The 15,432-nt window shown below is 37.9% G+C and overlaps 1 non-coding gene across 1 annotated transcript; it reads right to left on the bottom strand.

Annotated features, from left to right (window-relative positions):
* Positions 1-15,327: 15,327 nt before the first annotated feature.
* LOC130846967 (U6 spliceosomal RNA) lies at positions 15,328-15,432 on the bottom strand. Its single transcript, XR_009051762.1, has one exon. It is a non-coding gene; the product is annotated as a U6 spliceosomal RNA (small nuclear RNA).

Raw genomic sequence — 15,432 nt, 5'->3', positions numbered from 1 at the left:
CCATCGCAGAGTGCACAGTCCAGGGCAAGAGTCCAGTCAATGCAAATGACACAGAAGAGTGGGCAAGTGCTACGGGTTAGCCAGGCCTCGCTAAGGAGCAAAGAGGGAAAGGCTGAGCCAGCTGGCACATGTGCAGTCAGCAAAGGCTTCCTGGAAGAGGAGACATTTCATCTGGATCCCAAACAATGAGGAGGAGTGAGCCAGAGGAGATTGAGGGAGGGGAAAGGGCTGAAGATGGGAAAAGGCTTTCCAGGCCTTTGCTACATCCCGTGCAAAGGCGTTGAGTTATCAAGGAGCTTTTGAGGGAGCTTTAAGTATCTCAGAGTGGCCAAATGTTCTGGGAACAGAGTACAAAGGGCACTCTGGGAAGAAAGAATGTGCATTTTCATTCTAACCCTTAGTTCTATTATATCAGAATTGATATAGCCAAGGACAATTATCCTTAGGTTCAACTTTCAAATTAGTTTTACTCCTTCACTTGATTGGCACCACCCAAAAACATCCTTTGAACCCCCAAAGCAAGGGCAAAATCAACAAGACTGACAACATAGGGCTTTCCTGCTCCCTCTTCAGATGTAGAAGATGTGAGGCTACTGGTGTGGAAGACTGGTCCTCTATGAGAAAGAGCAAAGGGATCCTCCGTCTGTGTGTGTGTGTGTGTACACACATGCGAGTGTAAATGTGTATGAGAATATGTGTATACATGTGTGTGCGAGCATGGGGACTAATGTGTGTGTGTGTGTCGTGTGTCTGTGATTGGAATGAGACTGAGGGAGGCCTGGGAGCCAACACAATGAAACAATAATGAATATCTTTTCTGAGGTCTCACTTTGTTTCAGAAGCTGAGGGGTTAATACTGATTTCACAAAACAGTGGCTTTGTCTGGAGAAGCACCTGGCAGCTTATCTCACTCTCTCCAGGATTCTTGTTTCACTCTTTAACTTGCTTTGATGGTCTTGAGTCCACATGGCAGACGACACAAGATAAAAATGTACCCACATTACCAGAAAAGAAAAAAAAACCCAAAAAACAAAAAACTGCAGACTTGCCCACAGCAGCTGACACAAGCCATTTTTGAGCTGATACCCCGTAAGAGAATTTTGACTTTCCTTCCTGAATCTTTTGCACAAATAGGAGAAGGCCATGAAAACGTTAGATAGTGTTCAGCCCAAAGGATTAGAATTCTGAGATAAAGATAATAGCAATAGATAACATTCCTGGAGAACTTAGAGGATGCTTAGCAGTTTATACATGGGGTCTCATTTAATGCTCATGATGATCTAATGTGGAGGCAAGTATCCTCATCCTTATCTTCATCTTGCTGATGAAGAGGCTGATGCTCTGAGCCGTTGCCCATGGTCATGCAACTCGTGGAACTTGGAGACCCTAAGCCACTTGCCCACAGTTACTCAACAGGTGAGGAGTAGAGTGGAGAGCAGGACTCCAGGTGGTTGACTCCAGACTTTGTACTCCTAACGATGGTGAATATGACCTCGCAAGGTTAATTCCTTGTAGAACTTTTTCTAAGGTTTACAATCACAGTGGGGCTTCATTTGAAAAGATGCTCAGTTGTCTGCTTTTTAATGGACTAGAGTGGATATTTTTCTTTACAGAAACAAGGACCCACATCTTCTGGAGACCTTGGTTTTGAAATGGTCTGTGAAATCAAGCACTTAGAATGGTTCCAAAATTCAGCTGTTGCTGAGTCCATGGACCACTTGGAGCCCATTAAAACATTCAAAATAGAATGATCAATGTGCAAAATCAGACCAGGACCATGCCTGGGAGGAGATGGAACTTACCCTAGGGGCCCTGGAGAGTGACACTGGAATATTTCTATTTCAGACCGATTGCTGACTGCAGTGTGGGGGACTTACTGGAGAGGTCAGACTATAGACAGGGAATCTGGTGAGGAGCCTCAACTACTGTGGGGAAAGGAGGCTGCAGTTAAAATGGATGGAATAGAGAGATGGTAAGGAAGAATTCCATTCATGTCCTGAAGGAATTTGCAGATAAGATGGTGAACTTCTTTAGCACAATGTAAGGTCTTTTTTTTTTTTTAATTGAAATCTAATTTACATACAGTGAAATGTACAGAACTTGTGTGCAGTTTCGTGGGTTTTGACAAATACCTACAGCTATGTAACCCACAGCCCTATCAAGACATAGAACAATTCTACCATTCCAGAAAGTTTCCTAAAAGCTCTTCTCAGTCAATCCATGGCTGTCCCCTGCCCAGATGAAACCATTGTTTTGTGGATTAGTTTGGCCTGTTCTACAACTTCAAATGAATGGAATCATACAATATGTACTCCCTTATGTCTTGCTTTTTCATTCAACACAATGTTTTTGAAATTCATATCTGTGGCTGCATGCTGAGTAGTATCCTACCCTGTGAATATACTGTAGTTTGTTTATCCATTCTCTTGTTGATGGACATTTGGGTTGTTTCCAGTCTTTGGCTATTACGAATAAGTCTTCAATACATTCTTTTTGGGATATATATTTTAATTGCTCTTGAAAAGTACCTAAGAATGAAATTACTGGGTGATAGGTATACATGTAAGGTAACTGTATAAGACACTGCAGACAGGTCTTCAATGTGATTGTACCGTTTTCCATTCCCTGCAGCAGTGTGTGAGTGTTACAATTATTCCATATCTTGGACAATTCTGTTTTTAATATTAACCATTCTAGTGGGTGTACTGTGGTTTTTCATTGTGGTTTTATTTGTTTTATCCTAATGACTAATGATCTTACTCTCTTTTTCATGTGCTTATTAGCCAATTAAATATCATCTTTGGTGATATATATATTCAAGTTTTAGCCTATTTTTGTATTGGGTTGTCTGATTTTTTTTTTATTGAATTGTAGGAATTCTTCATATATTCTGAAGTCCAACTTATTATTTTTTCTTTATGGTTAGTGTTTCCTGTGTCCTGTCTAAAAGATCTTGTCTGTTCCAAGGTTGGGAAGATATGCTCCTTTACTTTCAGTTTTTATATTTAGATCTATGACTCATTTCAAATAATTTTCTGGTGCATGGTGTGAGTTATTATTTTTCATGTACACGTTTAGTTGTTCCTGCATTACCTGTAGAAAAGACTTTCCTTTTCCCTTTGGCCCTTTATAAAAAATCAGTAGAAGGATGTAGGAGTATTTTGGACTCCATCAATCTATCTTTGTTTACCATAGCTTATATCATAACTCTTGAAATCAGATAGGCTAAATTCTCCAACTATTTTCTTTCAGAGGATTGCATTGAATGTTCTAAGTCGTTTGCAATTCCTTATGCATTAGAATCAATCAAATTCTATAAAAAAACCCATGGGAATTTAAATGGGATTATATTGTGTTTATCAATCAATTATAGGGAGAAATGACATCTTAACAATATTGAGTTTTATGATCTAAGAAGTGGTAATTTTCTCTACTTTTTAAGGTCTTCAAGTTTTCTAAACATTGTCTACTAGTTTTCAGTGTAAAGCAGAAGTTGGCAAACTTTTTTTTGAGAAAAGACCTGATAATAAATATTTTAGACTCTACGGGCTAACAGGCAAAATCAGATATTATATAAGTTATCATGCAACAAAAAGAAAACAAATTTCAACAAATTTTTATTGACAAAATTATAAATATTGAGTACAGTTTTTTTTTTCTTATAATATAGATCTACTAATGAGAAGAATGGAATTCTTTTTTTGAGGGATAACATTTCACCTAAATGGAGTTCAGAGTTAATATTCTCTATCAACAAATTCAATTGCAAATGTTCATCTGTGAATGCTGATCTGTAATGAGATTTTATGTATTTTATTTCTGAAAATTGTTTTATCACACAGGTGGTACTGGGAATACCAACACCAAATTGTTAGCATATGACTATAATTGAACATATTCACCACTCACCACTTGGAAAGCATTTAAAAATTTTATTAGATTCTTCTCTTGATATTTTCCTTTTAACATGTCATTGCAATGCAGATTAACCACATTCAACTGAAATTTAGGGGGACTCGCCTCAACTGCCCACTTCAGTGGATTTTGAAAATGAACATTTTGTTTGCACTTGCATTGGGGTTTGAAAAACAATGCTAGAACAATAGTTTGAGCTCAGAGAATATGTATGCTGCAAATTTGCCTGAGAATAGAGATTTTGCTTCTTACTTTAAGTTTTGACAGCATGGGTTGCACCAAGCAGTTTGACATTATTTGTGACTCAAATGATGCTAGTCATAGTCAAATGATTTTGTTGCAGTACAGGATCCACAGATACATGCTGTGTTGTAATTTTAAGTTGAATTCATTAAAAAACATGACTGAGTCTGCAGCAAAAGCTAATTTCCTGTCTTTCAAAAGTTGCATAACAGTAGTTTAGGAAAGTTCTTCTCATTCAGAAAAATTTCAGTCTCATCCCTGAGCTTAAAAAAGAAATTGCAATGAACGTTTACCACTGCTAAGTCATCAAACTGCTGTGTGGTAGGGCAAGTGAAGATAATCACTTTTATTTTTGACAAAAATTCACAGAACTGATATAAACTTCATTCACTCCAGTATGAACGCACCATTAACACTTCTGGTTTAATAACACATGAAAGATGTAAATATTTTCAGCAAAGTACCTGCTGATGAATAACATGATGAATGAACCATTGGTCTCAAACACCTCACATTTTTACAAGCTTTGTAAATTTGTACAACTAAGAGTTTTTCTTCTCTACATACATTTTTACCACCATCAGTTGTAACACATCTTAGCAGATCCCACTTCAAGTTGTACTGAACTAGTGTTTTCTCAATCTCTTTGAAAATATTCTTATCTGTAATTGTTCCACAAAGACTATTTATAGAAGCCGATTCTTTAGTCATTTCAAATTTGGCAATGACTTCTAGAATAAACAACAGCTGAGTAGTACTGGTAACATCTGTCAACTCATCACAGCCAAGGAAAATAGCTGAAATCATTTGCCTTGTTTTTTAATTGACTATTGATGTTGCTCCCAATGTCCTCGTCTTCAGGAAACTCTTTTTAGCAAAAGGTTAATAGTCTTAAACAAGTTTATTTCCTCTGGACACATTTCTTTAGCTACTGCAAACGTGATTTAATTAACTCACCATTGCTAAGTGATATTCCTTGCTTGGCTAACAAATGAGCCATTTGGAACTTTGATTGTGGCTTCATTTCTGTTTCTCATTTTTGTGAAGAAATTGTGCTGTGAGATTTGTTATTCCCAAATTTTCTAGTTCTTCTGACCATTGCTAGCTCACGAATTGGGAATATTGTGACAAATGCTTAGTCTGATAATGTTGACATATATTGTATTCTTTTCGCAGTTATAGTGCCATTGCATAATAAACACATTGTATTGCCATCTATTTGACCAAAAAAATAATCCACACTCAAATGTAACAAAGTGAGACATTGAAGTCCATTTTTCTTTCTTTCTTTTTTTTTTTAACATAACAGATTTGCATTGATAATATTTTAAAAAGTTGCATTATAGATATAGGTATGAGACTTGAAATACTGTTATGACTGCATCACTGTGATTTGCAGTTTACCACACAGCAGTGAGAGGTGATGGGAGTGGCAAATATCGGTTCTGTTGGTCCACTCTACCATATGGTGCAAAAGCAGCCATAGATTTTGCCTAAGCAAATGAGCATAGCTGTGTTCTAAGCAATGTTCTCACAGACATTGAAATTTGAATTTCATATAATTTCCCACATGTGAAATATTTTTCTGTTGATTTATTTTCAACCATGCAACACTAAAAAATGTAAAAGCCATTCTATCTTGTGGGCTGTACAAAAATAGACAGCAAGCCAGATTTGGCCTGCTGGTCATAGCTTGAAGAACTCTACTTGAAACAGTCAATTGTCTTTTAAAAGATTAACAAATAAGGGAAAATTTCTTTTATATTCCCTCTTATATTTGCCATTTCTGGTGTTTTCATTCCTTTGTGTAGATCTTTGTTTCCTGTGGTTTCATTTCCCTAAAACCTGAAGAAATTCCTTTAACATTTCTTTCAGTGCAGATCTACTACTGACAAATTCTCTTAGTTTTTAAATTGTATATTTGAAATGGTTTATTTTACCTTCATTATTCCCTTTTAAGTATTTTTATTTTCACAAAGACGAAAGAAAAAAGCAGTACATCAAATAATGACAATAACATTTTAAGGAAATTAGAAGAAATTTGTAGTTTTTTTAAAAAATTTATTTATTTATTATTTTTTTGGGGGTACACCAAGTTCAATCATCTGTTTTTATACACATATCCCCGTATTCCCTCCCTTCCTTGACTCCCCCCCTCTCGAGTCCCCTGCCCCGCCCCAGTCCTCTAAGGCATCTTCCATCCTCGAGTTGGACTCTCTTTGTTATACAACAACTTCCCACTGACTATCTATTTTACAGTTGGTAGTATAAATTTGTAGTTTTGTTATGTATTTATATTCTGTCTTGTTTATCAAAATATACAATGCTATTAATCTCCAATTAGCATTCACACTGTTTATTAGGTACATTTCTTTTCTCCTTTCTTTGGTTCCAACATGATGTTGGTATATTTGTTTATGTGATAATGCACACCTCAAGAGGTGTGTGTAAATAGGTGTATAGCAAGGCATGCACGTTTTGGTCCTCTACCCAAAAGTTTACAAATGTCAAGAATATCTGGAGTTCCTCTTTTCTGGATCTTCTTCTGTATTACACCCTCTCAATCATCTCCATCTCCATCAAGGCTTTGCTAAAGCTAAAGTTTGCTTTAATTCCAAGACATTATATTCCTCTGCTCTCAATTTAACTCTCTTTTTTTTTTTAAATAACTATCGACCAATTGGAGTTATTCAGTTGGATGAAAATTCAAATTCTTAAGGTTACCAAAATAAAATTCATGTGTGCTTAAAATTCAGCCTATGGAACTCTCCATTAAGGAGGAGAAAGTGCAGATATATTCTGGCTTTAAAGATTTTTTTTTGGTGATCAAGTTTAAGCTGCAATATTTTTATGTTTCATAGCTTTCGTGTATCTCAGGAATAGAATTAACATTCTTTATAGAATGTTTATACCTTGATACTTCAATTTCAACCTAAAATTTTGTCTTACAGACTCGCTGTAATTAAAAACAATAAAACTACTTAGTGTAAATATTTTAAATGTATAATATCCTCATTTCTTCCTTTCAGTAAACTATTTTCCAGTTGAGTGTTCCCTCCTTCAACCCATTTTTGTTATGTACTCACTATAGTTAGGGCACTGTGCTAAGTGCTGGGACTCTGCAGTGAAAAGGCAGATGTTCTGCCTCATAAACTCTTAAAAATAAACACAGGGAAGGAAAGAAAAGAGATGAAGGGCTGTACGCAGAGTTACAGGGAAAGCTTCATTAAGGAGGTAATCAATGAATTGGATGAATAATGACTGATAAAAACATGGATGAGAGGGATGGTCTCAATGGGCCATCTGAAACAACAGTAGACTTATTTCACGTTGCTTGTGGCCATACGGGATCTAGTTTCCTTTAGTTCATTCTCGGAAGAGTTCCTATACATGGCTGCTGAACTGGAGCAATTGCATATCACTGCAGCTGAGCAACATTAACTGCTGAAATGTTAGTGTGTCAATCCCTGAAAGAGCTGCTGCTGGGAATTGTGGTCCAAAAGGCCTAGGGTAGCTTCTGAAGAGTCCAATGGTACCTGAATATCAAGATTGTTAACTGTAAAATGTCGAGACCAACTTGTTACAGGTATCCGGATTGTGTGTTTCAGCATTTGACAATTCTTCAACTATGGGGTTTACTACCTGTAGAATTAGGAAGAGGCCACAATGTGTCTGCAGGATCAGTATTGGATCCTAGGTGCTCAACTAGTTCAGTTGAGAAACTTGATGACTTCTAGGAGTACATTTAAATCTTTGCAATCAACATCCATTCCACTTGATACATTTTTAAAATTTATTTAATTTACTTTTTGTTAAAAAATTTAGGAAATATGAGCATCACATTACTTAATTCTACATACTTCCCAGTGCTATCCTTGTTCTTTCTTTTTTAAGAACTTTTATCTAGATATAATTGACATACAATAAACTGCACGCATTTACAGTGTACAATGTGATTTTTTCTTCTTATTGGTAATGTATATATGGCAATCCTAATCTCCCAATTCATCCCCACCCCCCTGGCTTTCCCCACTTGGTGTTCATATGTTTGTTCTCTACATCTGTGTCTCTATTTCTGCCTTGCAAACCAGTTGATCTGTACCATTTTTCTAGATTCTGCATATATGCGTTAATATAGGATATTTGCTTTTCTCTTTCTGACTTACTTCACTCTGTATGACAGTCTCTAGGTCCATCCATGTCTCTACAAATGTCCCAGTTTCGTTCCTTTTTACAGCTGAGTAATATTCCATTGTATGTATGTACCACATCTTCTTTATCCATTCCTCTGTTGATGGACATTTAGGTTGCTTCCATGACCTGGCTGTTGTAAATAGTGCTGCAATGAACATTGGGGTGCATGTGTCTTTTTGAATTACGATGTTCTCTGGGTATATGCCCAGCAGTGGGATTGCTGGGTCATATGGTAACTCTATGTTTAGTTTTTTAAGGAACCTCCATACTGTTCTCCGTAGTGGCTGTATAAACTTACATTCCCACCAACAGTGCAAGAGGGTTCCCTTTTCTCCACACCCTCTCCAGCATTTATTGTTTGTAGATTTTCCCATGATGCCCATTCTAACCGTTGTGAGGTGATACCTCATTGTAGTTTCGATTTGCATGTCTCTAATAATTAGTGATGTTGAGCAACTTTTCATGTGCCCCTTGGCCATCTGTATGTCTTCTTTGGAGAAATGCCTGTTTAGGTTTTCTGCCCATTTTTTGATTGGGTTGTTTGTGTTTTTGATATTGAGCTGGATGAACTGTTTATATATTTTGGAGATTAATCCTTTGTCTGTTGATTCCTTTGCAAATATTTTCTCCCATTCTGAGGGCTGTCTTTTTGTTTATTTTTTGTTTTAAAATTTAAAAAAATTATTTATTTTTTTATTTATTTTTACAGTAGGTCCATGTTGGTTATCTATTTTAAATATAGCAGTGTGTACATGTCAATCCCAAACTGCCAATCTATTCCCCTCCCCCCTGCCCATCATCATCATTATCTCCTTGTTTAAGATCCTGTCCCCAACCCCATCACTCTCTTCATGGCTCCTATTGCCCATACAGAGCATGTGTATTATCCAAATGGCATTTTAAAGAGATTCTCCACTCCTACCCTATTAGAATGTTAGCTTCTTGAGAGCAGAGACCCTGCCTATGTTGTTAGTGGTTGTAGTTAATGCATATAGAACACTGTCTGGTACAAAGTAAGTACTCAACAAATATTGGGTGAATGAATGAACTGAATGTGTTGATCTCCTAAAATGATATCAAGCCCATAAGCCCTTTCTATGAATATTCCTGTTGTCAATCACAGGAAAATCCCCCTAGTGAAATTCTCCAGGGTATTTTAAAAAGGGAATCCTAGTTACTCAGTTCACACCATGCTTTCTGATTACAGAGGCAGTATCACATTTACTGTGTTGTTTCCATGAAAGCCCTTCCACATTTTCTCTGTACCATACGCTGGAATAGTGAATGATGAGAAGTTTCCCATGCAGTCTCTCTTCATTCATTGTCCCCCAAGAAATGTGCCTTTTTTGTTTCTTTTGTTAAGGTGCCCAAAGAAACTTTTTCCGTAGAAAAAGTTTTCAAAAAATCTTAATATCAAAAGCTATTTCTGGTTGAACAGCTAGAAGAAATTGCCCCTCTGATGGTGTCAGCAAAGTTATCACCACCTCTTTCATTTCCCTAGATTTTAATGTGAGGGCTTGAGAGTCATGACTCATTTCATCCACAGAGAGCCCTAGACTACTGCAATTCTCTCCTGTCTCCCATGCTGCAATCCAATCTCTATTTTGGCTTCATTTTTGAAAGAGAGTTTCACTGAATACAGAAATATGTGTTGATATATTTTTTCCTTTAGCAATTTAAAGATGTTACTCCATTGTCTTGTTTCTGTTGAGAAATTGGTTGTCATCCCTATCATTGTTTCCCTAAATGTAATGTGTATTTTTCTCTGACTGCTTTAAGATTTTTCTCTTCTCCATTCCTTTGCATATGATAAACCTTTGTTTGGTGTTCTCTCTTTCTTTATAAAAAATGTATCCTGTTTGTGGCTTTATGTTTCTTGGGTTCATGGGCTGTTTTTTTCCATCAAATTTGGAAAATTTTTGTTATTATTTCTTCACGTATATTTTCTGCTTCAATTAATTTTCTTCTCTGTTTTTGGGACTCTAATTAGACAGGTATTGGACCTGATTCTGTCCCTCAGGTCACTGGGGTTCTGTTAATATTTTCAGTGTTTTTTCTCCTGTGTCTTAATTTGGTTAATTTCTATTGACCTGTCTTCAAGTTCACCAATATTTTTTTTTCTGCAATGTCCATTAAGCTGTTAAATCCATCCAGCAAATTTTAAAATTTATGATGAGATATTTTTCAGTGCTAGAATTTTCTTTTGATTGTTTTTATAGTTTCCAGTTATTTACTGAGAGTGCCTAGATGTTTGCTTGTTATGTCTATATTTTGATTTAAAACTGTGACCATGTATATATAATATCTATTTAAAAGTTCTTATTCCCTGATTCCAACAGCTCTGTCATCTCTGTGTATGTTTCAATGATTTCTTTTTTCTTTTTGGTTGTGTGTCACATTTTCTTTTAATTTATTTATTAATTTTGGGGCGTATACCAAGTTCAGTCATCTGTTTTTATACACATATCCCCGTATTCCCTCCCTCCCTCAACTCCCCCCCACCCCCACGTGTGTCACATTTTTTCCTGACTTTTGCCCATGTCTGGTAATTTTTATTGTGTGCTGGATATTGTGGATGCTACATTGTTGAGAGCCTGAATTTTTGTTGTCTTTCTTTGAAAAAAATGTTGAGGTTTTTTGCATGTTTTTGTTGTTGTTGTTGTTTGTTTTGTTTTGTTTTGTTTTCTGGAAGTCTTGATCCTGTCAAACCATGTTCAAACAGCTTGTTAGGATGAGACTAATGTCTACTAACATTTATCCTATTCCTAAATGTGGTCTTGCTAGGATCTCAACTGAATGCCTGGACTTACAGTCATCTGTCTCTACTCTGGTTGGTCAGAATTCCATCATATCCCAATAGTGTGTGTGACTTCTATAATCTCCATTCAGCTCTTAAGCTCCCTGTAGCTGTTTGCTGTGTTTCTTCTGCATTTGCACAGTTTAATATTCAACCAAAGGGACCTGCATGAAGATTTCTGCAGCTTTTCTGCACAACATCCTTCTTTCCTGTATCCTTCCCCACAAATTCTAGCTGCCTCAGCAGTCCTCAAACCTGCTATCTTTTCCCTCTGCCTTGTGAGACTGCTGCTTTCTCTTTGGGCACCACTTTCGTGGGTCACTGTTGGAAACTGCACAGGCAGGAAGCTGAGATGAATGTGGGGTGCATCTCACGTTTCCTTTCTCTCCAGATCACAGCCCTATGCTGTCTGTTGTCCAATGCCCAAAAGCAGTTGCTTCATATGCTTAGTCCAGTTTTACAGCTATTATGACAGGAAGTTAAGCCTTTTAGCCATTACTCTGCATGGCTAGAACTGAAAGTCCCCATGTCTTCTTTATCTTTGTTTTCTCAGAGTAGTGCTTAGAACTAGGTGCTGATGTTGGTTGAGTGAGTACACAATACTTTTGCTAAGTGACCTGGCTAAGGGCACGTGGTGGAGAACTCCACGGACTCCATGTCTCTGGCCTCTTGCTCTTGCTTTTCTATGCTGTATTGTTTAAGGCTTCATTTTCTTCTCTCTCTGTGGTTATGAATTGGGGCTCAGAGTTCACCTTTGTAGAAAGAAGGCTTAAGTTCCCCATGAATGAATTTTTCTTCCCTGCGTTTTGAAATTGACAACCACACTTGTGATGAAACCACTTTTAACCTTTCAGAAGTCACTTTGGGGGACTGTTGGGGAAGCACAGGGAAATGTCCAGTGTTTTTCAGTACCCTCTTCGTAGCTTCCTTCTTCATTTACCAAAGCCATGGAACATTGCTTAGAGCATCTGATGCAATTGGAGGCTAATTTTCTGTCTTCCTGAATAATCTTAATGACTAGCCTGGTCCTTCTGGAGCATCTATTGATTGGCTTACTCTCTTCTGAGTTGATGCTGAAATATTGATATCTATTTAAGCCATTTCCTGGGAGCGACTGTGGGGGAAGTTGGGTTAGAAGATTGCATCAGGTCAGGAATGTAAACCATGGAAGGAAGAAGGCCTCTGACAGCTGAGTTCTATTGCTTATGAGATGTGCAGCAATGGTCAATTTTCTTAAGCTCTCTAAGCCTCGGTTTCTTCATGGGTAAGATGATAATATTAATACCTATCTTTTAGGTAGAGTTAAATGAGTTAAAAAAGGTAAAGCATCTGTGTCACGCCTGCCTCGGGGAGGTTCTCAATATGGTAGATATCCCTTCCTTTCCCTCCCCTTCCCCCTCCCCAGTCCTTCCTTCTTTCTTCTTTTGGACACCTGGTGGAGGATTGCAGTGCCTCTGTAGTGTTAGTGCCTGTGAATATACGGACAGGGAGAATATCTGGGAGGGTTCCAGGTGTTTTTGCTGTGCGCTTCTTTGCTGTAAACATCTTTGCCACAAACATTTTTGCTGAAAATATTTTTGCCGCATAACTAGTTGATGGTAAGGCAATTTTGCTGTGAAAGATAAAATAACTGGTTGACAGTTTGGTTTGATAGTTTGATTTTAAATTGTTGGAACAATAGCGTTTCTCCCAGTTAGTGACGTTATTGATGGCTTTACCAAGCTGAGAGAGCACGATGGTTTGCCCCAAGAGTTTGTTCCTTATTTTGAAACACACGACATTGGAGAGGAAACAGGCCAAGGGCTTCAAAGGCACAGAGTTGAATCCACTTTTTCCATGGAACATCTATCATCAGACATGTAACAATATGCTGAGAATAAGCAACAGGCTTTCACAATGTCATGCAGAGCTCAGTTACAAATATGCATCCAAATATGTATTTGGAAATTTCTCTTAACAAAGGAAGAAATTTTGGCAAAAAAGAAAAAGTATGATGCCAAATGAGATGAATCAATAAGGAAAAAAAATGTATAATACTGTGAATGAAAGACTTAGAAGACACGTATTTAGCTACAACCCACAAAATAAAATCAGTTCTTTGGACAGTATTGCCATGAATCTACACACATTTTAAATGTATTCAAGTATTTTGTATTTTGCAATAAAGTCTTTAATTTTGTTATTCATTTTTCATGTTTCATTATGTTCTTTTTTTAAGGTTTGAGTTTTTTAAAAAGTGTTTATTTTATATTAGAGTATGGTTGATTAACAATGTTGTGTTAGTTTCAGGTGTACAGCAGAGTGATTCAGTTATACATGTACATGTATCTGTTCTTTTTCAAATTTTTTTCCCATTTAGGTTATTACAGAGTATTGAGCAAAGTTCCCTGTGCTGTACAGTAGGTCCTTGTTGGTTATCTATTTTAAACATAGCAGTGTGTACATGTCAGTCCCAAACTCCCAACCCCCCCCCCCCCCCACTTCCTCCCTGGTGATCATAAGTTCGTTCTCTAAGTCTGTTTCTGTTTTGTAAATAAGTCATTATGTCCTTTTATTATTTTTTATTTTTATTTTTTTTAAAGATTTATTTTATTATTTATTTATTTATTTTGGCTACATTGGGTCTTCGTTGCTGCACACGGGCTTCCTCCAGTTGTGGAGAGCAGGGGCTACTCTTTGTTGTGGTGCGTGGGCTTCTCACTGTGGTGGCTTCTCTTATTGTGGAGCACGGGGTCTAGGTGCACAGGCTTCAGTAGTTGTCGCTCATGGGCTCTAGAGCACAGGCTCAGCAGTTGTGGTGCACAGGCTTACTTGCTCTGCGGCACATAGGATCTTCCCGGACCAGGGATCAAACCCCTGTCCCCTGCATTGGCAGGTGGATTCTTAACCTCTATGCCACCAGGGAAGCCTCATTATGTCTTTTTAATTGTCCCTCTTTTTTTGTTATTTTATCTTTTATGGCAAAATTGCCTTATAGTCAATTAGCTATGTGGCAAAAATGCTTGCAGCAAAGATGTCTATGGCAAAGATACTCACGGTGAAAATACCACGAGTCCTGCAGATGTGGACAAGGTCCTGGAGATGTGAGAAGGTCCCAGTGTGTTGGTCCTTGCTCCTCTGTTCCTGCCTGCATCATATCCATGAGCACTTACAGGGATTTAATTTTGCTGTATAGACTCCCAGAGTGGGACATGTCTGGCCATTTTGCCCAGGGACCACACCCTCCAGGGAGGCATTGTAGGGGCTGGGAACACCATACTGAGGTTGATCAGACCTGGCTCTCTTTATTCCTATGAATCCTTGGGCCAGATGGTTTCCTCTCTAGGCCTCAGTTTACTTCTCTATACAATGATGATTGTCATCCAGACCCTATTCTCCTCCTCATGGAACTCTTGGGAGAAGGGATGCACGCCAGTAATTTTTCTTATGGTGTTAGGTTGTGTTTCCTAGTGCCAGGGCAATAACTGGGGAGAGTTCCCTAGCACAGGAAGCAAAGTCCAGTCGGGTGTTTTTCCTAAAAAACTGCAGAGAGTGCCCCAAACGGTTCTCAATCCCCATGTAGTGGTGCAGGAGAAATGTTTCCCATCTGAGAGCATGGAATGGAGTTCTAGGGATTGGTGGGGTGGTTCCTACCAGCCATGCCAGAAGAGTCCAAGGTGCAACTCATTTACTTTTGACTCAGGGACAACTGGCAGCTGGCCAGTGCTCAGTCATCTTGTTCTCTGTCCCTGAAGGTGTTGGTAATTGGCAGTACCCACTGGGTGAATCACACTTGGATCAGTCAGTAATTGTGTTGTGTGGTGTCACCAGTCCAAATGCTAACTACATCAGAAACAGTGAATCACCTATGTGGGTCCCTCTCGTTCTCTATCTTCACACCCTGTTTGTTTCCTTTAGATGGCTTATCAGAATGTGTTATTATCTTTTAATTCCTTTATTGTACCTGCTCACAATTTCAACTCAGTAGCGTGGAAGCATGGTGAGCTCAATAGCCACGTGGATATTACTCCCAGCTCCCAGCAGGAGCCTAACATATTGAGGGTGTGTATTAAATATCAGCTGAATGAATGAATAACCAAATCTGCAGCTCATCATTTACCTTTCCCCATTTCATTATAATCTTCTGACTTCTTTTTTTTTTTAAGCTCTTTATTGGAATATAATTGCTTTCCGCTCTTAAAAATATGGAACGCTTCACGAATTTGCGTCATCCTTGCGCAGGGGCCATGCTAATCTTCTCTGTATCGTTCCAATTTTAGTATATGTGCTGCCGAAGTGAGCAC

Source organism: Hippopotamus amphibius, chromosome 2, assembly GCF_030028045.1.
Source record: "Hippopotamus amphibius kiboko isolate mHipAmp2 chromosome 2, mHipAmp2.hap2, whole genome shotgun sequence".
NCBI lineage: Eukaryota > Metazoa > Chordata > Mammalia > Artiodactyla > Hippopotamidae > Hippopotamus > Hippopotamus amphibius.
The sequence above is the reverse complement of the archived record's forward strand: the minus strand, read 5'-3'. Positions and strand labels throughout refer to the sequence as shown.